General features: G+C 39.2%; 1 protein-coding gene and 1 pseudogene across 28 annotated transcripts in view; one reads left to right on the top strand and one right to left on the bottom strand.

The window, feature by feature from the left end:
* Positions 1-24,615, top strand: part of PTPRD (protein tyrosine phosphatase receptor type D) — a 2,222,737-nt gene that overhangs the window by 1,618,294 nt on the left and 579,828 nt on the right. The gene's annotated exons all lie outside the window — the stretch shown is intronic.
* LOC149461584 (U2 spliceosomal RNA) lies at positions 9,908-10,127 on the bottom strand (annotated as a pseudogene).

A 24,615-nucleotide genomic window follows, 5' to 3' on the forward strand; every position in this document is an offset into this window, starting at 1 on the left:
AATATATACATGCATGGAATTTCTATTAGAATGGGACTGCATTACTAAGAATATATATATATATATATATATATATATATACAGTGCTCAGCATAAATGAGTACACCCCTTTTGAAAAGTAAGATTTTAATCAATATCTCAATGAAAACAAGCACAATTTCCACAATTGTGACAAAACGTAGCTTTATACAACATTTGTTTACCGTATATACTCGAGTATAAGCCGAGTTTTTCCAGCACATTTTTTGTGCTGAAAAACGGTCCCCTCGGCTTATACTCGAGTCAACGTCTGCAGATGGCTCCCCCCCCCCTTCCAACAGAAGGGAAACTACAGTAAGTACAGGGGTGGGCAGGGGGCTGCTGTCTCTTACCTGGCTCCGGTCCCACGACGATCCGGTCCAGGAAGCGCGGCTGCTCCTTCATTTGGTTCGTCCACTGGATGTTCGCACGGCTGCTCGGCTCCTCCTTCTCACCGGTGATTGGCCGCCAGAACTGTAGCTCAGGAAAGGCACACAGGCGGCCAATCACCGGCGAGGAGGCGGAGCTGAGCGGCCCCACGAAAATCGAGTGAAGGAGATGCAGGTAAGTGTGCCGTGCTTAGGTGCTGCTGCAACCACATATGCTGGCTGCAGCAGCACCATACTGGAACAGGGGTCAGCAAGTGTCAGTGGGAGGAATAGTGCCCCATCATTGGTGTCACTGATACCAATGATGGGGCATTATTCCTCCCACTGACACCAACGATGGGGCACTTTTCCTCCCCCCCACTGACACCAATGATTGGGCACTATTCCACCCCCCACTGACACCAATCATGGAGCACTATTCCACCCCCCACTGACACCAATCATGGGATACTATTCCTCCCCCCCACTGACACCAACGATGGGGCACTTTTCCTCCCCCCCACTGACACCAACGATGGGGCACTATTCCTCCACCCCCCCACTGACACCAATGATGGGATACTATTCCTCCCACTGACACCAATGTTGGGACACTATTCCTCCCACTGACACCAATGATGGGACACTATTCCTCCCACTGACACCAAAGATGGGGCACTATTCCACTGACACCAATAATGGGGTGCTATTCCCCCCACTAATACTAATGATGGGGCACTATTCCTGCCACTGATACCAATGATGGGGCACTATTCCTCCCACTGACACCAATGATGGGGCACTATTCCTCCCACTGATACCAATGATGGGACACTATTCCTCCCACTGACACCAATGATGGGGCGCTATTCCTCCCACTGACACCAATGATGGGGCACTATTCCTCCCACTGACACCAATGATGGGGCACTATTCCTCCCACTGATACCAATGATGGGGCACTATTCCTCCCACTGATACCAATGATGGGGCACTATTCCTCCCACTGATACCAATGATGGGGCACTATTCCTCCCACTGACACCAATGATGGGGCACTATTCCTTCCACTGACACCAATGATGAGGCACTATTCCTCCCACTGACACCAATGATGGGGCACTATTCCTCCCACTGACACCAATGATGAGGCACGATTCTTCCCACTGGTGTTCCCACCCTCGGCTTATACTCGAGTCAATAGTTTTTCCCAGTTTTTTGTGGTAAAATTAGGTACCTCGGCTTTTATTCGGGTCAGCTTATACTCGAGTATATACGGTAGCTCATTACATGAAAGTAAGGTTAATATTATATCTTGGATTACAAAATCTTTAGTTTTACTCAAATTAGTTGATGCAAAAATGAATACACCCCACAACAAAAACTACTCCATCTAGTATTTTGTATGACCTCCATGGTTTGTAAGGAAAGCACCAAGTCTTCTAGGCATGGAATGAACAAGTTGGCGACATATTGCAACATCTATCTTTTTCCATTCTTCAAGAATGACCTCTGTTAGATCCTGGATGCTGGATGTTGGATGCAGAGTGATGTTCAACATGTCTCTTCAGAATTCCCCGTAGGTGTTTAATTGGGTTCAAATCCGTAGACATACTCGGCAAATGAATCACTGTTCTTCAGAAATCCAACAGTGGCCTTAGATTTGTGTTTTGGATCATTATCATGCTGGAAAGGTGCACCCAGACACCAGCAGCACTTATGCAGCCCCATTGAAGGACACTGCCACCACCATGTTTCACTGTTTCTTTGTACTCCTCACCTTTGCATACACGCCATACAGTTTTGAACCCATCAGTTCCAAAAACATTTATCTTGGTCTCATCACTTCAGAGTACGGAGTCCTTGTAGTCTTCTTCTTTTTCAGCATGAGCCCTGGAAAATTCTAAGTGGGCTTTTTGTGCAAGGGCTTTAGGAGAGACTTCCTTTGTGAACGACACCCATGCATGCCATTCCTCTGCAGTGTACACCATATTGTGTCATGGGAAACAATCACCCCAGTTTGGCTTTTGACTCTATTTGTTTAGCTAACTGCAGTGAATTTGCATGGCGATTTTCTTCAACCCTACTCATCAGAAGACGCTCCTGTTGAGGTGTTAACCTCCATGGACAGCCTGGACATCTCTGTGAGATGGTTGCAGTTCCATCTTTGTTAAATTTCTGACAGCATATAATGGTACGGGGTTTTTCCTTTGTTAAGTAACACTCTTTTTTAATCAATTGTCTGATGGAAACCTGTTTAATGAATAATTAGACTCACCTGTAGTTGAATTCTTGTTAATTAGAATTTTGTTGTCTAAAATTTAGCTTTGGTCTCAACACTTTCATTGGGGTGTATTCATTTTTGCAACATGGTCTTGAATGAACTTGTTAGGAAAAATACTTTTGTGTGTGTGCAAATTACCAAATCTTGTTTGCAATCAATGGCCTGCATTTGTGGGTGTATTTTGCAGTATAGCGTCTCATAGTAAAGGTTTTATGACAAATCTGTTGGGGTGTACTCATTTATGTTGAGCACTGTGTGTATATATATATATATACACACATTTTTTTAAAGTAAACTTATATGGGCAAAGCATTAAAAACTCTGAAATTAAATTAAAATTTATAGCTGACTATATTGCATTTGGAAACTAAGTAAACAGCCTAAATAAGAACTTATTTACGTTGTTTCCCTTAAATTAAAGTGATTGTAAAGGCTCTAGGATTTTTACCTTCATGCATTCTATGCATGAAGGTAAAAAATCCTTCTGTGTGCAGCAGCCCCTCTAGCCCCCACAACACTTACCTGAGTCCCATCTCAATTCAGCGATGAGCATGACAACCTTGGCTCTCGAGGGACTCTCCGTCCTCATTGGCTGAGACAGTAGCAGGAGCCATTAGCTCCCTTTGCTGTCAATAACAACCAGTGAGCCAATGGGGTGAGAGCGAGCCATGGCTCTATTTTAGAATAGACATGCAGAGCAGCAGCTCGGGAGTGAGCCTGCTTGGATGCCCCCAGAGCAAGCTTCTTGCTCTAGGGGTACTTGGCAGGAGGGAGAGGCCAGGAGCACCGGGGGGATCAAAGAAGAGGAGGATCAGGACTGCTCTGTGCAAAACCACACTGCACAGAGCATGTAAGTATAACATGTTCGTTGTTTGAAAAAAAAAATGCCTTTAATATCACTTTATCACTGTAATTCAGTAGGATAGAGTTTGAAGCAGTCAGAAGATTTCTTAATCTAAGCTCAGTAAACTGAAATATGCTAGACTGCACAGCCAGATTGATGACTTGACTATTCCCTACCACAAATAAGCAATACAAGTAGGTCACTTTACTTCCAAAGGCTGTGAGTGGACAATGAGAGATCAGGAGCAGACTGATGAGCTCACCTCTCTGCTTACTTTGCTCTCTCCTCCTGTCAGCTTGTTTTTAATTTTCTTAGTTGCATGAAGCAAAGGCGGACTGGCTTAGAGAACTGACCCTCCCTTACCCACTCTAAGTGATGCAGTAAAGGGCATTGCAAGAGGCTAATTTCAAGTCAAACACCAATTCCATCTAAAGCACATGTAATGATTTTTAATGCACACCTAACTGAATTCATTGGTGTTTTTTATTATATATCAGCCTAGAGTTATATAGCTATAACTATAAACCAACAGGCAAGAAATGTATAATATGATATCTTTTTCTCCAAGTGAATACAATCAGGACCCCACAATGTTCAAACTCCTGACCCCACCAACACCTCTCAGATCAAAACAGCAAGAGGCATTGCAGACACACACAATAATAAAATAGTTCTGTAGTGCCCCCTTTCCCTGGAGGATTACTCCCTCTCCCAAGTGTATAAACAATAGTCACCCAAAAAATAAAACCCTAAAACGGCACTCACTTCAATCCCCCAAAATACTTCCTTACTACAGAGAGCAGAACAGGTGTGACATCCTCTTCAATACTTCAAAGAGGTCTGTCAGCAAAAAGGATACAGTCTCTTCTCTTAGCTACTATATTGTAATAGGCATTGCAGAGCTAAGGAAAGTTCTAAGCTCCTCTTCGGCTCTAATGTGTCATATGACACAGCCAAGGGGAGATCTGGGAGGACTTCCTCCACTCTTTTTAATACCATGTTTTTGAGGTATGATGTGTGAATTTTACAGGGGCAGGGGTAACTTGTGCTGTGAGCGATTTTAGCTTAGGGTGGTAGAGGCTTGTCTTGGAAGGGTTGTATTTTTGCTTGGGGGAGGGGGGTGTGTGTTTTTTACTCTTGACCTTTGCACTGCGTGTTACATACTATTGACCCCTGAACTCTGCCTCACGTGCTACTGACCTCTGCACTTTGAATTACTACTGACCTCTGAATGCTAAATTACTATTGACCCCTGCATTCTGCACCAAAAACTACTAACCTCTGAACTCTGCAACACTTACTCTTGACCCCTGCAATGTGCATCACATACTACTGACCTCTACACTCTGTTACTTCTGGCCCCTACATTGTGCATTATATACTGCTGTCCTCTGCCGTCTGCGCTAATTACTTTTTACCTCTGCAGTCTGCATTGCCTACAAATGACCCCTGAACTTTTTGTTGTATACTCCTGAACTCTATGTTACTTACTACTGACTCCTGAACTCTATGTTACCTACTACTGACCCCTGAATGCTTAAAACCTTCCTTACTTTTTCATGGGGTGTTGCTAGAATATCTCCTTTATAAAAAAAAAAAGCTAGCTGTGCCTGGTGGTCTTTGATTTCTTCTATGCAGGGGCAGACTGACAACTCATGGGGCCCCCGGGCAATAGGGGATCATGGGGCCCCTGTGTCCTTGCCCAAACTCAAAAAAGCCTATGAAAAAGGTACAAGGGGCATCTCATGGGGCCCCCTACTGACCCCGGGCCCTCGGGCAGTGCCCGAGTTTCCAAATGGTCAGTCCGCCCCTGCTTCTATGTTATTCAGATAGATCATCACATCTCCAGGGTTATAATATAAAACTCCCTGATGGACCTAGCAAAATGGTGAATTCTAAAAAAGATCCTGTTAATATTAGAATTCCCTGAGAACAACAGAATCAGAAATAAAGTAAATACAGGTGCAGCTACCATTGCACAAGCTTAATTATTTTCATGCAATGTGTGAGATTTTATTAGGAGAACAAATAACTCCAGCAGAGAACATTGCCAGTTTTGAACTGTCAGTAGATCAGTCAGATTGGAAACTTGTGTGCCCTTCCAAGTTGCTTTCAGCTAATAAAGTACAGATAAGCTTGTACATTAAAAATACAAAACAGGCATGTGAAAGAACTCAAAGATATATCATGATCACATTTTTTAAAGCTGTATTGTCTAATCTATACATGGTCACTCTATAGAATATGTCATATTTAAATTTACACTGTGAAAAATGTTCCCTTGACATGTGATCAACAGTCATGCAGTAATAACATGAAGACATTTTTGCTGACTCTTACTGATTTTACTATTTCTCATTATGAGACGCAGAACATTAATCATACCCTAACTGAAGAAGTTCAATTCTTATCCTAACGCCAAGGCATTAATTAAATATTAAAAAAAAGCCAAGGACCTAAACAGCCTGTCTATTATGACTTAAACTTTGACCAGATTTATGTGTCTAAAGCATTCTCACTTGATTTGTTGTGCTTTTATAGCATAAAGTTCTTTGTGAAGCCTGAAGAACAAATCATGGCTTACTTCATACTAAAACAATGATAAACTGGATGCAAAAACTGACACACAGAAGGAGAAAGAGAGACTCTTCTTGTATTACTGTTTTAATTGATTTTGGTTCGATTTTATATTGCACTTTTGTAATCATTCTTTGGTTTTAAAACAAATCTTTTGTATACTTTTGTTATTCATGTCAAATCTTTAATTTCAAATGAACAATTATTATAAGTGCATGCATGACACAGGATTTCCAGCTTTAATAGTTTTCTGTAATTTAAACTGTGCATAGCCCTTTTTAACCAGAGCAGGTAGGGAGGGGGATGAGGGAGAGGACTGAGTCCCTGCTCTGTTTTCCTTATTTGTATATAAATTGCAGCTTGAGCTACTGAGCTTTGAAAAATAAAAACGTTTTTTCAAAAGCGCATCTCAGAATAGACAGGTTCTAACCTGGAAATCTAAATAATCAATACTTTGAATACTTATTGCCTAATATATATATATATATATATATATATATACAGTGTGTATGTGTATGTGTATATATATATATATATATATATATATATTTATTTATTTATTTATTTATTTATTTAAAGGAAATGTGTAGCGGACAATTACATTTTTATATTATAGTTAGTTAGGAGAAAAAAATACATAATATCTTTTTTTCGTTAAATATTACATTTTATATTATATATTAATATACAGTATTTGGGAAGTCTTAGCTCCTTACACATATTTTCTTTTATCAGTTTATAGCCTGTTGTAAAAGGCTGTTTACAGACTTCAATAACTATTTTTTTTTATTTCTAAAACAAAGAGTGCATATACAGTACACTATATAGTAAAAAAAAAAAAAAAACTGGAAACCGAAAATAAAAAATACATAAATAAATACAATGACCCAAAAGCATTCCAGTATCCCTTATTTAGTGTGAAAGACTAAGCTAAAAAATTGATATATTGTATGGATTAGGAATGAATGAATCTGTACTGGGTTTAATTTGTAGCCAATTCTACAAAATATTAAAGGAGACCTAAAGGAGAAGTTTCGCTTTATGCACCCCCCCTCTATTTTTTGCAGTTTTTTTGAGGAGGGGAATAGGTACCTGGTTTTAACAATTACCTGCTTCCACTTTCAGTCAGATTGCCATGGCTGATCTGACAGAATATCTCCTTCCCCAGGTCACAGGTCACAGAAGGCTGCAGGACCATTCACAAACCGCAGCACAACTTGCATATGTGCACTGGGAAACTGGCTGTGAAGCCACAAAGAATCACAGCCAACTGTCCACAGTAAACATGCTGGTCCCAGGGAGTGTCCTTTTATTAAAAGTCAGCAGCTACAGTATATGTAGCTGCTGACTTAAATTTGTTTTCAAACAGGGTGAAGAACCACTTTAATATTCAGAAAATACAAAGTTTTCCATGAATTTCACTTAAATCTATGAAGACAACTCTTGAAATTCAATATGTTCTTTTTTTGGGGCTAATATGTAAACTATGGTAAAAAAAGAGGCATAGGAAACCAGGCACCACCATAGAGGAAAACATACATACAGCAGGGTGAGGGTTTTTCATACAACGTTGAGGACTACATTGAAGATACACAAAATCTTTATACTACAAGTTTGTGGGATGTATTAAAGCTGAGTGTGGTATTCCAGAACAGTTCAATGTTCATGGACAGCTTCAGAGAGGAGGAGAATAAAGCCTAGTACATATGATCAGAAAATTGTATGAGAAATACCGCTTTCAAAGTGATCGTATGATAGTCTGATTGTTAGTACACAGCTTTTGTCTGAAATTATTTGTAGGGTAAGAATTTTGGTAACTTTAGTAACCTCTTCATTTTTTATATGAGACTAGCATGCAAAACAAGGATGATCATTCATCCGATATTCTTATCATGTGCACGGGGCTTAAAAAGGGTGCATTTGTAATGCTTGCAGACAATTGGCTTCTCTGCACCTGGGAGGATATAAGTGTAAAAGGTTTTGTCAGCTAGTCAACTGTCTGCTGGGTGTGCTGAAATTTTATTGTTTGGCCACTTCAGGGAAAAAAGCACATGTGTAATCATGTTTTCATAAATTAAAACCATTGATACGGTATCATCAACATGTGCTAAAAAGGAGCTATGTTTCTCTTTAGATAGCTGGAGTCTAAAATTTTGCAGCTGATTGGTGAATGTGGGCAATACAGACAGTTCTTATTTAGCACTACATACATGAGGCTAACCATATTTTTGTTCTTTGTAAGGTATAGCAATTCCAGGAGTTGCAGAAACCCTACCACCCTTATCTAACACCCAATCCAAGCATTTATTCTATAGTTTCTTTGGCCTTTGAAAACAGTGTCCATTGCCCTGAATTATATTCTATTGCTCTTTAACATTTGCAGGCATGTTGGTATGGATATCCTAAAAAAACATTAGTACCACAGGATGTGCCCAATCAGTCATTTGACTAGGCTTTTCTATAGACATCTGTTAATAAACATCCCATTTTTCAGAAACAATTTTAAAAATCCCTTATTTGGCCATGGGGAATAATAATCCAATATACCTATGTCTGAACTTTACAATGTATACTGTAGATACATTTTCTTTGCTGTCATTTTTTACAGTGAATGTTAGTTCATTGATGAGCATACTAATAAACAATTACACACATAGCCCAATGAGCCACTGAGTTTAAATCAATTGAGTATACTCCATATCCATAAATGTGTTCAACCATCAACTATTAAGCCATTAAGCCATTATCCATTAAGATACTTATGAGATATATATTAAAATAATTAGATCATTAGAAATAACAGAATTTAAAATAGAAAAGAGATTTTTATGAGTGCTTCTTAGGAACTGTATCTCTATTCTTGGGTATCAATTACAAGAGAAAGTATTACAATTAGTACATTACCTCTTTTTTTAATTATGCTTCAATTAAGCTTAATGTCACCAAAAAATATAAGAATATATCTTACAGGAGTGTATCTGGGACTATCAGGACTCTGATTCAGATTCTAACCTGGCATTTTTATTTTTTTTAAGGCATACATAAAAAAAATTATATACATAAAGCCAAGCAATAGGGCAGAATAACATGTGGGAAACGCCCCAGTTTACCTACATTTGTTTTTTCCACGGTGTAGTGAACACACTCACAAAAGTGAGCACACAAAAAGTTAAGCACACAAAAAAGTGCACGGGGTGTACTTCTAGCCCTCCTCTGAATAGAAAGGGCCCTAGTCCTGATCCCCTGGGGCACAAGGCTCCTGAAAGGGACTGAGGCACTCACTAGGTCCACCCTTCCGAAACCAGGTGGGCCCCTTTCTTCAGGAGGCAAGGCCACCCCGAGGACTAAGTGGGGCTCCCCCAAAGAGAGATCCCATGAGAGGAGGAGACCCTGACCAAAAGGCCACATGCCTCCCCCCCCCAAGACTTTCAGGGCAGGCCTGAGGACCTACACCCTACTAATCGGAAGTGAAAAAAGTGCAAGTGACAAACAAACATTTAAAAAAAGGGAGGGGAAGGTGGAAAAGTGTAATAGTGTAGTACTATGGTGGGTCATTTGACCAGGAATAAAACATTCCTCTGGTCCTGGCCAAAAGGCCCGGCCCCAGAGGCAAGTGCAAAAAAAAGCATGACTGAGTTTCAGCGTGACCAAGATGCCTGAAACTCAAAGTGAGCTCCCTCACCATGAGAATTTTGGCACCCCTGGACTGCCACTCAAGGGGCACATACACTGCGGGCTTCTTTCTCAGCCCGGCCCTCAGCCAGACCAGTGCAGCCCCATTCCTACCAGAAAGGCATCAGAACTTAGAAAGCTTAGGGAGAGTCTTGCCTACAATCGGGGACAAGGCTGGTAAACCAGGCCAGAATCAACCAGGGAGGAAAAAGCTCCTCCACAACTCTCACCATTCCCACCTAATTATATCAGACGAGGTGCTAACCAGTGCCCCCACCCAACAGAAGGCACTAGCATTCCCTCTCCTGAAAACTGATAAGAACAGATACTACACTTGATCTTAGCCAAAATGCCAAGAAGGCCTAGGTCACCTACATATGGCCACCCTAAAGCTGAACTTCAGCCTTCCCTCTGATTTTACTGGCCATTGTGAGCTTCTCACAGTGTGAACTAGTTGCTGAAGTTGCAGCAAATCAGAGGGAGCCCACCTAATTTCCTGGCTTTCGAATTTTCAGCATCATCTAACCCTTCCTTCTCTTGCCTGCTTTTTTCATCCTTTGAATTTCAGTTCTGTCAATCACGGAGGCTGAGAATCACATGTGGGCATAACTTAGGGTGGTCTACATGAAAAAGGCATTCTTCCTAGAAATTCTGCTCCTCCAGAATTACATCTAGCAATTAAGACATTTTGATATTTGCATAATTCTTCCAAAGAGCCAGCCCACTTCAGCATTAGGCTGAGGGCTCTTGAGAGGAGTACTGAAGTAAGATGCTGTGATATTATCAGGAAGCAATACTTCTCCCACCAGCCATGATTCCTGTGTAGTTGCAGGCATTGATTTCAGTCCACAGTGAAATTACATATAGCTTTAGCAGTCCATACACTAACATGCTGTTGTACTTCTCAGCAGGGACATAACTACAGATTATATAAAAATTTTGAGGGGGATCCAGGCGACCCTCCTACTGTCATTGATCGTAACAATAAGTATGTCAAAAACAAGGACAGGTAGCAGAAGAGCTGTTCAGTACATTACTGGAGACCAGTGCTATGGACAGAGGTTGTCAAAGAAGAGGGAGTTGTTGGTGTGGGGAGTTAATTTTTAACATTTTCCAGCAAGCTACTCCTGTCCTCAGTAGTTCATTAGTCTTACTTACTAACTCTGATATCAGGGCCTCAGTGTAAATTCGAGGCCCTCTTACCCATTCTACAGTCACAGCAAGTACAGTAAGTGCTGAAAGGAGTGGTATAGTAGCAAGAGTTTTAGTAGCAATAATAACCATTACTATTATATTATTACATAATTATAATGCTTCTGCACATAATTTCAGTGCTGGCTGCGATGACTAGAAGTTCTGAGGGCAAAAAAATCTACATTGCTAAAACTGAGTGCAAACGGATCGAATTTCTGTCTGTTCAGCAGGAACCGGTCAAATTTTGATATATGTGTGGCCCTCTATGTTTGACAAAAGTTGATTAGGAGATTGTCTTCTGTCAAACAGGACTGTTGGAAAGCTTTCATTTGAGCAGCCACTAACCAGCTGCAGGGGTGATCAGTGTATTCTGACAGCAGATGATTTCTCTATCCACCTCACTTGTGTGGATGGGGAAATCCATTCATTTTTTTTTGTTTGTTTGTTCAATCCACCTTTTTAACAAAAAAACATATACTCCGCTTAAGACAGCTAAATAATTTTTCCTTACTTTACAGCCTGCCAAATAGTATCAGTGGCCTCCAACAATGAATTTGAAGTCTCTTGCTGTATGTCTAACATTGGTTCTACCTTAACCCTTTCCCACCCCCTCCTGGCAGCCCTTTAACTTAAGACTTAAAACTGGGAGGCGAAACAGGTGTTCTAATTATGTAATGTGATTGACTATCACAGTGGTCACATGATCAGAAGCCCATCCAGCAAGCTCACGATTATAAAGAGACACTAGGAGCTGTCTATGCCAGCTTGGTCACTGTGCTGGGAGCATGTTGTGAGCATGACCTCAGCACAGAAGCATTGACAGCTGTGGAAGCATATGTGCTGCAAGTGGGCATAAAGGTCCACCTTTCCCTGTAGCAGCACATATACGTTATGTGGTTGGCAAGAGGTTAATTATACAGTACCGGAATTGTGTTATCCTCACATGTGCACAGATTTTCTATGTTTAAATTGCTTCGAGAATCCTCCTAATGGGTCTCCCTTCCACCCCCCAAGACCCCAGAGCAGCCACCAGCTATAGTTATAGTTACACCACTGCTTTTGAGATTTTATCAGAGGTTATCTGATCACAAATTCAGCATCACAAGTAGAAGATTCTTTGCAGCATTTGTTCTTCTATGGTAGAACTAGTAAGGATTTTCTTGCTCCCCACACAGCACTCTAGTTTTTAACATATTACCTTCAATCTCAAAGGACCTAGAAGCTCAAAAGACCAGAATAATATTGGCATGATGAGCCTTTTTCTTCTTACAATACCATTGTTAACTAAACAATTTGTTTACTAACCTCCCAAATTCTAAAAAAATGGACTACAGAATGGAGTGTGGCTGCCATTACAGTCCCAGGTGGCAAATGTGAATGAACTGGAAGAGGCAGTAAAACTGTTCTTTTCAGTAAATATTCCAACCTCTCATTAGAATGTGTCCCCTGATGCTAAAGATAGGCTGTCGTTGTATTATGTTGACAGCCTGAGACCCATTAGGACAGTAGATTCAGCAATAGTGATGGACTGACAGGCCACCTTCCACAGCTTCCTTACGAAAGAGGATGTGACAGGTGAGGGAGAAGCAATGGGCTTCCAGAACCTCACTAAGAGCAAAGCTCCCAGCTGTAAGCTGTCAAATACGATGGGAACCATGATACAATGTTAAAGCAACAGTGCTCATAAGAACACCCTGTGGAATTAGGTAACTTTTTGCTTTAAATAACCAGGAAGCAAAAAGCAATATTAGAAGACAGGAAAAAATGTTAGTTAAATGGTGTCCTATTTACACACATTTTGCTGAAAGAAATGTGCAATCTGTTATATCAGAAACATGTATATTACAGAAAGCAAATATTGTTTGCTGTAAAATATACATTGTTCTTCTTTGTGAACAATCTATAGAAAACTGATATATTTGACTCAATTGCCAAGTTGCCTCAATGCAGTTTATCCAATACACCAATTTACATATCTACATAAATATTAGAGGTATTATATACAATATATGTAGTAAAGTGAAAATCATGATAAAAAAGGATAAGGTGATTATAAACTATTAAGACCAATAATTAACAGCTGATATAATTTGTTGACATTGTCTAAATTTGTGCATTAAAAAAGCAATGGGGTTTACCAAAACCAATGTTTCAAAATACAGGTATGTTTGGATTAATATGGCTATTCAGATTAAGAAAACATGACATTTCTACCCTGATGAAAGGAAAAACATCAAGGTGCATTTTAAGCCTTTCACAACTGGAGCACTTTTTTTATAATTTTTACACACGTTATATTCTGCATTTTCGGCTAGAAATTTACCTAAAATCCCCAAAACATTATATATTTTCAGAAATCAGAGGGTCTCTAGAATAAAAATATGGTAGTTGTATTTTTATGTTGCAAGTTATTTGTGCAACTGTTTATCAGATCATTAAACAATACACGCTCAAAGCTGCTGGTAAGTGCCTTGGTAGTTCATTCTGTCTTACTGTCTGTGTATATCTGTCTGCTCGTATGACACACAAGCACACAGAGCCTGCATGGCACCCGTGATCTGTTGCTTGCGAATGCAATGCTTTCTACGCTCCTAGTAAAAAAATAAATAAATAAATGCAATTTTTTTTTTTTTACCTGAAAAAAGATGTGCATTTATTATTTTTTTTACAAAGGTGAACATATCCTTTAATTCAACCCCTGAAGTTAACTTCTGATCTTTCCATAACATTTCAGGCTGAACTCTGTGCAAACTCTGTAGCTGTTATTCAGCTCTGCCGGCAATGCAGTGTGAAGTCAGGAGGCAGCAAATTATAATATGTGATTGTATGTGTCTATAAAAATATAATAAATGTTATAAGACTTTAGTTGGGCTTTGCATTTCCAATCCCCATTAGTAGAGAGTCCACTGGCTGCTGAGCAACAGAGAAAGCCTTATGGAACAACTGGATCATACAGCAGGAAAGGGAGGCTGGGAAAGAAGCCAGGCCACCTATGCCTATGGCTTGTATCAGTTGCCTAGGTTTCATTGGCTCTAGCTGTCTTTACAACTTTAATTCCAGTGCATACACAATATTCATTAATCAGTATAAAATCAAGTATTGGATCACCTAAAGCAATTCCTATTTAAGTCAAATTGAAATCAGCTTTCTTTTCTCTTTCGTTGCACATCTCTGCATTACAATCATCTCTTAACATTATTGGTTTTAAATATGCTAAGGCCTATGGTTAATTGTCCTCATAATCACAGCTATTTGGACAGATTACATTCTAAACAAACTTTCTGCAACTCAAAAGCAGGCATAGCATCCCTCCATACAAAGATATGGCAGTTGTCCAACTTCCAAGCATACATTTGAATATGAACACTTGGCAGAATGAGAGCCCACAATTTCCAACAAGAAAATAATCAATCTGTAATAATTAGCCCACAGCACCAAATTAGTTATTGCAGTCAAGCATCTTCTTTTATATTTCAACTGTGTATTTCACTTCCTATTTGTCTGTTGAGTAAAATCAGACACAATAAAAACTATCAATTTGAATTCTGGAATTCAGCGTTTCAGTTTTTTTTCTCTTTTGAAGATGGAAATGAATACCAGTTTATGGAAATAAAAGCTAGGGTATAATTAGTTATTAGAAGTAATCTTCAGTGTATGAGGTTTTCACCATACTATTCAAGCAAAGAACAATCAGTTTTTGAAAGAGCTCCAGTACAGCTGTTTTGGTCCCACTTGTGGCAAACAGATGGTGATACGGAGCCAAACTACATGTACTTATAATGAATTGTGAATAGTCTTAGGGTTGGATGAACAAGCGCTGTGATCTTTTTTTCTGCATTAAAAGATATGATGTTGTGAAAAGTGATAAGACATTGTGTCTTTGTAAAATATTCTGTTTTCAGCTGGAAAGGTTTCCACTGTCAGACTTCATGCTAACTAGAAGAAACGGGTCTATTTAATAATATAAGGCAAAGAGCAAAGCTCTGCAGTAACAACAAAAACCAACTTTAAAGTATGCTGACTATTAAATCTTCATAACCTGCAATTAATTTTCTCTCACTGTGCTATAACACATACGTATTATTATTATTTTTTTATTTTTTTAATGTAGAAATGCCATTTTGCAGCACCAACGTTTAAACGTATGCCATCATTCAAGGATATTATGTTCTCAAGTATTCCTTTTTAGGATTTTATATGCGTAAGTTAATAGATGGATCTTATCCATTAAAGCTAGTCTATTTGCCAAGTCGCTCATTTTTAATCTAGACCAGTGGTTCTTAACCTGGGTTCGATCGAACCCCAGGGGTTCAGTGAGTCAGTCTCGCGGGTTCGGCAGAGGTGAAGACCCACACCCGGCTCATATGATTCGTGCAGTAAATATTCATTATTATGTTTTTGTTTTTGTGTGAAAATCATGTTTTAATGGTTTTGTTCTTTGTTCTTAACGGTTTTGTTCATTTTGTGCACCTATGTATAAATATATACCTATGTTTTGAATTTTAAAAATCATATTTTATTTTTCCAATTAAGAAGGGTTCGGTGAATGCGCAAATGATACTGGTGGGGTTCAGTACCTCCAAAAAGGTTAAGAACCACTGATCTAGACACTGCTGTAGGGCACCAGTCCACCCTATTACATCTTATATTCAATCTAGTGACCATGATCCTGGTACACACTAGCTAAAAATGCTGGCACCCACTCAAGACTCTCTGTTGCCTTTCATATACAAAATCTTGATGTCAAAATATAGTACAACTAGGAATTTTTCACAGCTGTCAATCTAATTCAGACCTGCCTTAGAATTCTGAATGTGACTGGTGCTGAAGGAAACACAGAGGCAAGCAGGTACATAGTATAGAGTCCAGGAAGTACACTCCTACTGCCCACTTAATGATCCAGTATAAGGGTGTGTGCTTACTTTGCAATGGGTTGTACAAACTTAGCTTAAAGTGGTTGGAAACCTTTGAAATGAAAAATTAATTCATATCCTCCTTCTATAGCGTGTACTTGTCTCAATTCAAAGTAACTAGCATGATTTCTAGCTTATCTACCCTCCATCAACCCCGCTGACTCACTGTGACTGGGCAGAACTTTAACCAGCTCAAAAGTAGCTGAAAATGTGTCTAAAGCATTATTTGGAGTTTCAGTAGAGTACAAATGTGGTGAAATAATTGCAGGGAGCAAAAACTAAACATAAAAATGGAACCTTAATGTTACATTATTCTAATACTGAGTTAATATTGTTAAACCAACCTAATATTATGTTAATATTTTTCCTAATACAGTGTTAATATTCATTTATTGCACAGTTGTTCTTTGTATAATGTCATATGGCCATTCTGTCATGCCATTCTCTCCAGTAATATAATTAAGAATTTGTAGTCTTTAGATTAATAATTATTTATCCTTGGTGTATTAGTTTGGTGATATATTTGTAGTATGCCAACAGAGTGTGCTTTTATATTCTTTTTTACATGTCAGGCATAATGTAATAGAAATGCTTAGTGAATAAATCCATCAAATTGGTTATTTACCCTTCTGGAAATTAAATTATTCACAGTTAACCTGTTCAAAGTACTTCCTAATATGGCTATCCCTTTACACCTCAGATTTAATATGAAAATGCATAAAACATTCCTAGCTTTTTAGCTGTTCAATAGAAATGTGTTCTGTAAAAGATTGCAAATCACTTAAGAAGCAAATTGTGACACTTTGCAAGTTTAAATTGATGTGCCAATGCCATCTCTGAAATTGGTACATTACCAACAAGATAGGTCTATATGTGGAGCTTAGAATTAAATAATATGGAAAATAAACAGGACCTTGTACATGCAATGTAGGATTATTTGCTTGTAAAATATTACCATTACTGACATAAGAAAACTTTAATGCATTATTTCATTAATGACAAAATTAGTATATATAATAAACTTCAAAAATCGCTGCTGCACTTATGTAATCTATGGATTGTGGAAAGGCATTCAAATATGGCACATAGAAGCACAAAGTACTTGCTCAATAAAAAGATTTGAGATATTAAAATATAGTCATTTAGGTTTAAAATCAGCAAAGAATGATCTTAGAAATATAACCTCTTTCATTAAATAATACCCTAAAAGAACAGATTGTCAGTACCCAGGATTGAGTAACTATTCCCACTACAGCTACAATTTAGCCACAATGTAAAAATAATTTTTAATTAATGGCTTGAATAGGGCCTGAATTAATAGCTTCTTCAGGGATTATCTGGGTGGTATTGTTATTATTATTATTATTATTTGGGGGGGGGGGGTATCATAAGGTATCTGTCAAATATCTGGGCAATTCAAACTAAGCACATGGTGAAGAATGCAAAGTCTGATGTTACATTCAATGAAAACTGCATGCCTTAATAGTCTTAACCATTTCAGGACTGATATTATATACCCACTTCATCACAAGGACAATTTCAGAAGCCAGAGCTGTGATAGTTTGACTGACAATTACTACGTCATGCAACATTGTGAATCAATTTTAGATTTTTTTGAGATAAGTAGGGCTTCCTTTTTAAGATATTCAATAACCCTTATTTTCTTTACTAAACAAAGGAAAAAACATTTACAACTAAAGAAAGTTTTCTCTTTCTTTCTGGTATGCAATATATCATCTAAAAATGTCAGGGCAGTCAGTAGCAGACTGACAACTCATGGGGCCCCCGGGCAATAGGGGATCACGGGGCCCCTGTGTACTTGTGCAAACTCAAAAAAGCCTATGAAAAAGGTACTAGGGGCATCTCATGGGGCTCCCTACTGACCCCGGGCCCTCGGGCAGTGCCCGAGTTTCCAAATAGTCAGTCCGCCCCTGAGGGCAGTACAAATACTATCAAAATAACCCCTCTTTGTTAAAACACCCCAGGGTAAGCTACATTTTTGTCACATTTTTCTAAAATTGAAGAAACATGCTACTTTTGAGGTGGTTATAAATAACTTAGCCTTTATGAATCACACACTGAAGTCAAAAGCAATTTTTCTGTTGTTAGCGGAAGAAAGTTCCCTAGAGGATTCACATTGCTCACAATGGCTGCATGTCATGCCAAAACCCAAAACATTCCCACAGATATTGATGGTCAGTAGCAGTTAAAACTTCCCCCAAAACAATCCCAAAATAATTGGTGGTCAGGGGCATTTTAAAAACCCTCCAACTCCCCCATGACTGGTGATCAACGGTACTTTAACCCCCCCCTCCATGACTGGTGATCAATGGTACTTTAACCCCCCCAATACATTCCCACAACATTTGTAGTCAGTGTCATTTAAAATCTCTTCCTAAAACAATTTTGCAGTCACTGGTGGTCAGTGGCAACCCCACCTTCAACTGTTCAACTGCAGCCTTTTATGCTGCAGCTGGAGCACATTGATAGATTCATTGATAAAATCCTCCTTCTCCCCTTTCTCTGTTGTTAGAGGAATGGGTAGGCTCTCTGATGTAAACAGTACTACACTGCTTACCTTTGTGATCGCTATGATTGGCCATAACTATGATCACAAGCCACAGAGCTAATTAAATAGGCTCTGTGTCTTTAGTCAATTCTTTCTGCTATCTAATGACAGTGGGAGCAGTGGTATGTGCAGACAAGTGTGTGCGTGCTCCAAGGTAAATAAAAATGATGTACAAGTACGGCCACTTAGAATTAAAGGATATACAGGTATATCGACTCAAAATGAGAATGGCTCCAACAGGCATTAAAACAAGTGGTAAAGATATAGATATAAGGGTAGCCAAGGTTATATCCTGACCTTTCCAGGAAAAATCATCATATCAGTTTGGGTTTCAGTGGATTTACTTTAAGTAATTTAATGAGATTCATTTTATATTCTCCAACTATCTCCTACAGTTTTGAGGCGTCAGCTAAAATGCTCCTAACAAAATCTGACCTTGCTGACATGCACCCCAGAGGAAAGACTTCATTAAGATAATAAAGGGGAGCTCTGACATATGCTTGCAAGAGTAGAAGATATAAAGTATAGTTTAGAAGAACGCTCAAAAGTCATTTGTATCTAGCAATGCATAGACAAATCTAAACATAATTGAACCGAGAATGCTTCATCTTTTAACTGTCACTGGAACTGTAGATTTTTCTTGTAAATTATATTTTTTAAACAGACCATACACAGATGTGTATGAATGCGTGTTGTGTATACATGTCAGAATGCTTTGCTTCACGGCCCCAGAAAATATAATTTCCCTTGTCACATTTGGAGACATGGCACAACTAACCCAAAACTGTGTTAAATGCACTTGGTTACAACATGATACTGCAACATTTACGGGATTGAAACAGCACCTGCAGAGGCATCATATCACTTCCCCAGTTAAACTTCTTTTCAGAGGAACAGCAAGATTGCTGCATGTAAACCTAGCTGTACTCCCACCACCCACACATCCACACTATGCAAGTTGCTATCATACATAACCCACACAGAAATGCAGTGTATTTAAACAATTTGTTCTTTATTATCTCACATGCCTTTTTTGCCCCACAACCATTCTTCCTTTTAATTTCTCCACTGAACATTTGCTATACAGCTGTATCTGCCCTTATAGAAAACCTCTACTCCTTAGTGCTGCACTCATAATGTGCTTACGCAGGCTTTTGTTTGCATCAGAAATGTTTTTCTCTCTTTACAAGTCAACTGGAATTCAAAGCAGTTAAATGCAACTCAATGAAAAAGCTCACCTCCTTTTCAAAAGAAGATCAGCTGCATATCCATTGCACCTGTGATGGAGCTTGTGAAACTCAGAAACATTTCAAACTGATCTCAGGTGCAATAAAAAAGACCCTTAAAGTGCTGTATATGCCTACCTAGAAAATAACACACACATGCACCGTCCCGATTCCCTATCTCTGTGGCCTTGGCAAAAGTGATGCTCTTGAAAGACAGCAGCCTCTGAGATTACATCACACTTCACAAACATGCCATGCCATGCATTAAAGTTTCGTGAGATTTTGTTTTAGACACCAGGGAAACCAGCGAATAAAATGACATGCAGCTAGATCTCTAAACATGCTTGAGATCTAGCATGCATCACTGGGGGGCTGGCTGTGAAAACAAGTAAGTGACAGCTGGCTCCCAAATCAAAGATGAAAGCACATAATCAGAAGTGAATAATACATTGCTGGGACTCCATGGACTTGTAAGTATCTAATTTACATTGGCGTATATTAACATAACTGAATTGACTGATTGTATTTTCTTAAATATAGTTAGCAAGTCCTCTTTAAAGGATTATTGCAACAGGGCTTTCTCTTGAAAGCCACAATTAGTGGCCTGTAGAAGCCTAGAGTGTGAATGCATTTAGTTCCTGAACTTGCTTTTCCAGGTCTATAAGTAGAGCACTTTTTATGGCCTTATCATAGATAAAATGTCTCTAAAATGTGCCCTGAGGGCTGGATGCAGTCCTTTGCTTGCCTTATTCAGCTCTTGAGGTACCATTTTCCCCACTGACACCAACAATTGGGTACTATTCCTCCCATTGATATCAACAATGGGTCACTATTCCTCCCACTAACACTAAAGATGTGACACTATTTCTGCTCCTACTGGCCACAGGCCACACCACTAAAGTCTAAAGGAATGTAAACTGGCCCTTTGTTTAGAAAGTTTGGAGACCCGGTCATAGAACGTAGCAAAGCAGCACTCAACCAGGGGAGGACTGACCATTTGAAAACTCGGGCACTGCCCGAGGGCCCGGGGTCAGTAGGGGGCCCCATGAGATGCCCCTTGTAGCAATCGTAACCACAGAGATGGACGTGGTTCAACCATTTTGCTCCAAACCTCCATTTTGTTAAGAATTCTCCATGTTGTCCCATCATCCCCCTTCTTCTCTGTTCATCCACAGTGACATATGGCCTGTTGGAAGTGTCACAGGCAGGCCAAAGCACATCAGGGAGCTCCAAGCTATAAAACCTCGCTGAGCTGGGTGCCAGGCAGTCTAAGAAACTGTGCAATCTGGCACCTCATAAAACGATAACCCAAGCCTTCCCCTGAGTCCAAAGACATTCCAGGGGAGTCATAAACTAGATACCACTTTTAAAATCCATTTTCCCCCTATGTCTCATATCCTCGAATATGAGAGACTTATATAAAAACCAGGCATATCTTCAGATTGCTCACGATCAGACAAATCGTTTGATATGTCACACTCCCTGGCTGGAATATATAGGAAAGCAGAAAATTACATCTCTTGAACCATTCAAGTATGTATTTCATATTTCATATCTAATCATTCCTCAGATGCGTCTGCATATTAATCTACCTGCGGGTGGAATGTTACTTGTGCCTAGGAAAAGTTATGAGCCAAAATATGAGCTAGGAGAGATTTTGGTTCTAGCTTGGGTCTCCGCCTAGACACCCCTCCCGAAATGAGGCATTGGTCCTTGGCTTCAGAGACACCCCCTGCTGGGGGACCACAAAATAGGCTGTCAGGCCTAAGAGAGGAAGTTGAAGAAATCTCCCTTTTAACATCAGAACCAACTTGGGAGATGGTGCCCTTTTGCTCTGAAACTTGATCTGCTTTACCCAGGACTTTTGGCAAGTACTCTTCCTCTCTAAACGTCTTCTTTCTGTTACCTCTTTGCTGTGTTATTGCTCTCTGTGTATTTATATATATATATATATATATATATATATTGGTTACATCTTTTTTCTGTAAATATTTTTATTGCACCCTTTTGACCTTTTAGTAATAAATCTTTTCTTGCTGAAGGTGATGAACTGTTTCTATAGCTCTTTAATGCAACTTACGAACTCATGCCGCTGAAGAACGCTACTGTGTGTGTTTAACCCTCTGTATAACCTGTCTGTGGTGACAGTGGTATACTGACGATTATCTAACCATCATAGTGTTATTGCTGATATTGCCAAGTTTCCTCTTTCTCTGTACAAAAAGGAGGTGGTGGCAGTGTGAAGGGTTAATTGCGTAATTAACCTGACCCAGTAACAATCGCGCTCAGGCTGCTGGTACATCGAGTTGTGGTCCAGTGAGCTGGAAAATCGTTGTGCAGGGTGCAGCTGGGCGTGGCATTGTTATGCATGTGACATCGCGGTTTTAGATTGGCTAGTCCTTCGGTCACGAGTTTGGTGAGAAGGGCAGGGGTCTGACGCCGCAATCATCACACCCCTGGTACCTTTTTCATAGGCTTTTTTTAGTTTGGGCAAGGACACAGGGGCCCCATGATCCCCTATTGCCTGGGGGCCCCATGAGTTGTCAGTCCGCCCCTGCACTCAACCATTGAACAGCTGCAAGTACTAAACACTGGTGCCGTTCTTAACAAGCATCTAAGTATTACAATAAACATTTTCAGAGTTTAAATTCAGTGTTTTTCTCTATGTAAGGCTTTCAGTGGGATTCAGGCATTCGTATAGCATAGCTTTGTTTTTTTTTTTACCAATAAAGTCCTTTAGTATCTAGGTTTATAAGTTGTTAACCCATTTGTGTCCTAATAGTATTTGACCCCTCCACATCAATCATCAATCAAAAAGACAAATATCACCAGATGCATTAGGACTAACCAGGGAAAAAGTGTGCTTCCCATTTCCAAATATACCAGTTATTAGCTCAGAATTATAAATCTATGCATAATACAACAGGAAATCATTTTTACACATGAATAATGTAACTTTTAACCTAGACATCTCAAAAGTTCCAGCTTGTGATAGATGTTACAGTCAAGTTATTATGTTCTGAAATTACTCTGTGAGGCCATAATAGAAGGATTTTGCAGACACTAAAATGGGTTTCTTTCAATGTATTATTCCCCCAAATAGATTCCTGTTTCTGTTTTCAGCTGTCAAAGAAAACTTAAAAAAAATTTCTTTATGTCAATTTTAAACAGCCAGATAGAATTCATGGAAGGCTACAGTATGTGTGTTTTTACCTCTCTCCTTACGCTTTTGTTTCATTCATGAATGTTATCAATAAGATGTTAGTAAGATGAAGCAACGTGCTTTTTATCACTTTCTATTTAGGCTGTTCTTTTTCCACATGTAAGAAAATAGTTAGAATTGAAGATATTTTTCAGACTTATGGCAGCCAATGGGAAACAGGATGTCATTTCTGTGGTGCAGATTATTAAAACAAGATTATTATATGTACCTAATGAGTTTTTAGATTTTCATTTCCCTTAGAATTTAAGTGGAATGTTGGTTATTTAAATAAATGTCTAATATGTCTAAATATGTTTACTGTAGGTATGTACTCTTAGCATTTTACATGTTGCAATACATGCTTAGTTACTCAGCTCTGTCAGCCTGATTCTTCATCTATTTCTGTATATACTTACTGCTGTAATTTAAAGGGTTAATCCAATCAAAAGATAAATTTGAATTTTAAGCAGAGCCTGGCAAGCTGAGTCTGCCCCTGACTATTTACGTATCTTGGATACGACAATATTGAGCAATCCTTACAATAATTCCTAAATATCCAACTATCATTTTGGTTACTGTCCACCTTTCTTCCTGGTCTAACTGTTTTTTATAATATAAAATAAATACAGATTTTAAAGGGAGTGTGTAACTCACTCACGATGGCTCATGTAGAACCAGGAACTCAAGCACAGAAGATCACCAAAGAGATTTAAGAAACTATCAAGTAATTTAATTATCAATCATCTCCCAGCTGTGGGTAGAATACCCCTTTAAATCAGTAGTGGTCAACTTACAGTGTATATATCCTCAACTGTGGCTCCTGATATCCCTAAGGGTCCACATTAGAGACAAAGAACATGCTGCAGGAGACAGTTAGGGACTGGGTAACATGAAATTGCTTGAAACTGGCATTATATCTTCTTTACAAATTATTTATCCAAATTACTGGTAGTTAGGGCTCTTCTGGAAAAAAAACTCAAGAAAAAAAAAGGAATATTTAACATTTGCTGGATAGTAAATAGTTACCTGGAATGATGCGTATGCTTACTCCTGGATTGTTGGCTGTCAGGGTTATCAACTATGAGTAAATTTACAGACAGTTTGTAAAAATCAGTGATTTTTACAACTGTCTGTAAATATCATGGGCTGATAAGTTGTCTTGCTGTGTTGACCTTTGTAAGTGTAAACCAGTCAAATTACTTGTTATGGGTATTGCCAGTGTTTCCATATTGTGTATATACTGTTTAAATATTGATGTCTTAGTTTTTAATGTCATTTTTTAGGTTGTCAGTAAAAACTGTGCTCCATCAGTAAATCTTCCATGTTTTGTCAGTAAAAAATGCTGCAGGAGGTTGTCAAATGTTCTGGCTGTACCAGGGGCGGACTGACAACTCATGGGGCCCCCGGGCAATAGGGGATCATGGGGCCCCTGTGTCCTTGCCCAAACTCAAAAAAGCCTATGAAAAAGGTGCCAGAGGCATCTCATGGGGTCCCCTACTGACCCCGAGCCCTCGGGCAGAGCCCGAGTTTCCAAATGGTCAGTCCGCCCCTGGGCTGTACTTTACAATTTACACTTTTATTCATAGCTTTTGTAATGTTTCCAGTGCTCCAAAATGTGACATTGGACACGCTTTTTTAAACCACTTTGAATGCCAATCAAAGCACATGTCACTTAATGAAATGGTAAGCTTGCAGTCCTGTTTACACATTGCGTTTGCTTTGCTTCACTTAAAAAAATTATACCCCAT

The sequence above is a fragment of the Staurois parvus genome, unplaced genomic scaffold, assembly GCF_062004578.1.
Source record: "Staurois parvus isolate SC_StPar_1 unplaced genomic scaffold, SC_StPar_1.0 ptg000198l, whole genome shotgun sequence".
In the NCBI taxonomy this organism is placed as follows: domain Eukaryota; kingdom Metazoa; phylum Chordata; class Amphibia; order Anura; family Ranidae; genus Staurois; species Staurois parvus.